Source organism: Megascapheus bottae, chromosome 8 (genome assembly GCF_031878675.1).
Source record: "Megascapheus bottae isolate mThoBot1 chromosome 8, mThoBot2.hap1, whole genome shotgun sequence".
Classification (NCBI taxonomy): Eukaryota; Metazoa; Chordata; class Mammalia; order Rodentia; family Geomyidae; genus Megascapheus; species Megascapheus bottae.
The window spans coordinates 36,246,859-36,250,909 of NC_143516.1; the positions used below are offsets into that span (position 1 = coordinate 36,246,859).

At 34.7% G+C, this 4,051-nt stretch overlaps 1 non-coding gene across 1 annotated transcript; it reads right to left on the reverse strand.

Annotated features, from left to right (window-relative positions):
• Positions 1–3,415: 3,415 nt before the first annotated feature.
• LOC150059783 (U6 spliceosomal RNA) lies at positions 3,416–3,522 on the reverse strand. The gene has a single exon (XR_016536520.1). It is a non-coding gene; the product is annotated as a U6 spliceosomal RNA (small nuclear RNA).
• Positions 3,523–4,051: the final 529 nt, after the last annotated feature.

The window sequence follows — 4,051 nt, forward strand, 5'->3', positions numbered from 1 at the left end:
AGTTCAAGAACACGTCTCAAACAAAAGACAAAGTTAATTCAAACCCAACTTATTTAAAACTACGTGGGAGATAATGATCACCCCCCACTCTCCCGGGATCCTCCAGCTTTCCTAAAGTTCAGCAAGTGACCACACCTCTTTTACTCTCTGGATTCCCTTTCTAGTAGTGATTCCAGAAGTGGAGCACATGTTTATATTCGTGATTACTTTATTTTCATTTACTAAGATTTTTCAAAACGTGTATTTTAGTACCAATCCATCCACTTTCCTATCCCCAAATACCTCATGGCTATTTACTCACATGTGGATGCTAGCCCTTCATTTTGAAGCATTTTCCTCTCATTATCAATGTCATTGCCAATTAGGGTGGCACATGTGAAGCATTTTAATCACAACCAAGGAAATAACCTCCCAATCTATCTTACAGCCTACATAGTAACTTCAATAATTTCTTTAATTAGGCTAAATGTAAGTAGGCCTTACATAACAAAGCAGGAAGTAGATTTCATATCTTTTTGAAAGTTTGACACATCTTTCAGCAACCTCAGAAACATGAAAAATTTTAAGTAGTTCTCCCAATAGTTCAGCATTCCATTCTCTGTAGCTATATCTTGTTCATGAAGTAATTTGTTTTCCTGGTTGTTCTGTTATTTCCTGTGCAGCCGATTTTTAATGTAGAAAATATTAAGAACATAATTTATAGAATTTAGAGATAGTGGAAAACAAAAAGAAATCAAAATTGCCTGTCCCTAACTTTGGACATATATTTTTAGCATATTGTTCATTTCCTTCTAAACAATATGTTTTTACATATTTTGCAGAGTTTGACACAATATACATATTTTATCATATATTTTTGTATATATGGCACTTTATTTCTACATATTCACTCATTTCTGTGATTTTTTTTCATTTCTGTGATTTTTAAAGAAACCAACATAGCACTGTCTTTTCAAATATACATGTAGATATATTATATTTACATTTCTTAGGTCTTTTCAAGTATCTGGTAGTAAACAGCTACAATATCCTTAGCTACACTGCATACGAAGTCTCAAAGGGAAAACTAAAGAACTAAGAAAACTCTTACAATGTTTTATACATATCCTTTAAGATGAGAAATTAAAAGATAAAGGAAACGAACTCATATCTGAAATTTTTCATATATCTTTTATTGTAATTAATAGAGACATTAAATTATATTCACCAGATAGAAGGTACATTACATCACAAACATTGATACCCTTTCTCATGACTTAGTCCCCATTTCCCTCCTCCCAACCCCACTCCTTATCTAATTTTTCCCCCTTCCCTATTCTATTTCAAATAACCAAATAAGCACATATACAATATACCAGATAGCAAGGTAAAATACTGTAACTATATGAGATATCCAAGGGACAGCAAAAGAGATGAAAGATAACAGGGTAAATTAATGACAACAATCACTCATTATATGGCTTTTGTTTCTATATAATGGAGTTCTTTTCATTTAGTCTCATCCTATATGGCCTTATGTATCTAGGTTTTGCAGTGCTTCTGAATCTGCCTAGGTTTGTTTTATGCCCTAAAATGTGGTCTATTTTGGAAAATGTTCCATGTGCTCCTGAAAAAATGTGTATTGTGATGTTGCTGTGTGGAATAATCTGTAGATGTCTGTTAGATCTAGTTGGTCTTTACAGTTGTTCAATTGTGAGGTTTTTCTGTTGAGTTTTTGACTGGTTGATCTGTCCATAGGTGAGAGTAGTGTGTTAAATTCAACAACTGTGTTTTGATCTATGTATGGTTTTAGTGAAAATAAAGTTTGGTGGATGAAATTCGGTGTTCCGGGATTAGGTGTGTAGATACTTAGGAAGGTATGTCCTCCTGGAGAAGACATCCCTGTATTAGTATATAATAACCTTCTTTGTGTTTTCTCACTAATTTTAGTTTGAAGTCTATTTTATCTGATACGAGGGGGAAACTCCAGCTCGTTTATGGGGGCTGTTAGCTTGATAAATTTTATTCCAATCTCTCACTTTCAAAAAATGTTTATTTTGGGAGGCAAGATCTGTCTCTTGAAAACAGCAGAATGATGGATCTTGCTTTTTGATCCAACTAGTTAGTCTATGTCGTTTAATTGGAGAGTTAAGTCCATTGATATTGAGGAATAGGATTGAAAAAATATTTACTAGTTCCTGCCATTTTTTTAAAGTTTTCATTAGAGCCTGTGGCTTGACAGCTCTTGCAGTACTTATCTGGTATGATTTTTAGGTGCCATTTCTTTGTCAATATCACATTTGTGTTGCTTTTTAATGTGCAGAACATATTTGAGAATTTTCTGTATTGCTGATTTGGTTGCTATGTAATGTTGCAATTTTCCTTGGAATGGAAGGTTTTTACTGTTCCTTCAGTTATGAATGAGAGCTTAGCTGAGTACAGTATTCTTGGTTGGTAGTTATTTGTCTTAAGAGCATGACTTCTATCCTTCCAAAATCTTTTTGCTTGCATGGTCTCTGCTGAGAAACCTGTGGTTATTCTGATTGGTTTTCCTTTATAGGTGATTGTTCTCTTTTCCCTGGCTGCTTTTGGGATCCTTTTGGTCTCTATTGATCCTGTATGGTTTATAATGTGGCTGTGGGATGTCCTTTTCTGGTCAGGTCTGTTTGGGTTTCTAAAAGCTTCTTGTATCTGGATGGGCCTTCCCTTCTGAATATTTGGGAAGTTTTCTGAAATGATTCCCTGAAGTATATTTCCAATACCATTGACCTCTTTCTACAGGCCCTCCTCAATATCAATTAGCCTTAAATTAGGCTTCATCTCCCTTCCTTCCAATTGCTCATTCTGATGCCTTGCATCTCTTGTTTTAGTTTGTGAATGGACTTCTTTAACTCCTTGATTTCCATTTGAGTGGTTAGCTTAGGAGCTTTAGTCTCTTTGGACATTTGTTGGAGTTTGGTCAGCTTTTTGTTTGTGGATTCTATAATTTTGTCCATTTTTCTTTGTCTAGCTTCTTCACGTTCACGTAAATGCTTTTTTATGGCCTCCTTTATGGCTTCCTCACGTTCATGTATCTCCTTATTTATGTTTTCCTCTCCTTTAGATATGGCTTCCTCTCATTCATGTATCTCTTTCTGTATGGTTTTAAACTTTTCATTAATCATGTTTAACAATTGCATTTGTGTAGCATTTAGAGGACTCTAGTTTTGCCATTGACTGCTCCATTGACTGTTTACATTGGGTGGGAGATGCTATTCTTTGATTTGCCATTTTTCTTGAGTTTCTTGTTCTGCCCATTTGCAAATGAGAGCAAAGTTAATACTGCACAAGATTACAATTTTTAGATATAACCATCCTAGAACTGTTTAGCTGGCCAGGCAATAGATGTTCACAATTTTAGTATTATCACTCTCTCTTTTTATGCACTCACTGACAAAATAATATGGAATGCATCATGAATTTGTATATCATCCTTGCACAGGGGCCATGCTAATCTTCTTTGTATCGTTCCAATTTTAGTATATGTGCTGCCGAAGTGAGCATTGTTTCTGAAAATTTTAAAATTAACAAGAGAACTATAATTGTGTAAGAGATATACACTTTTAGTGATTCATTTAAAATAATTACTATAGCTTCCACTGACTATAGCTCCCACTGTATTGAATATGCAGAATTCTAACAGATGACGTCCTTAAGAAACTTATATTCTAATTAGAGAAACAACATGCTCTTAGGGATAAGTTGAATTATAGTGACTTATAGTAAGCACTAAGAGGGGAATATGAGGGAAAATGTGTCATGAAAGAGCAATGGTACCCATCTTTGGAAAGGGAAAGCACAGAAAGGACCAGGCATAAGAAAACATGAGGCACCATGGCTGAAAACAATGCCCAAGAAAGACATGGGCATGCCCTTTGGAAAAGGAGAACCTGCTGAATAGTATTATCAATTTCCAACAAAGTAGAGTGGTGTGATAGACTGGAAAGACAAGGAGGACATAGGTTACCATGGACAATATATTTTTTCTTATCTATTCTGCACAAATATGACATTTTACACATTATGTAATTAT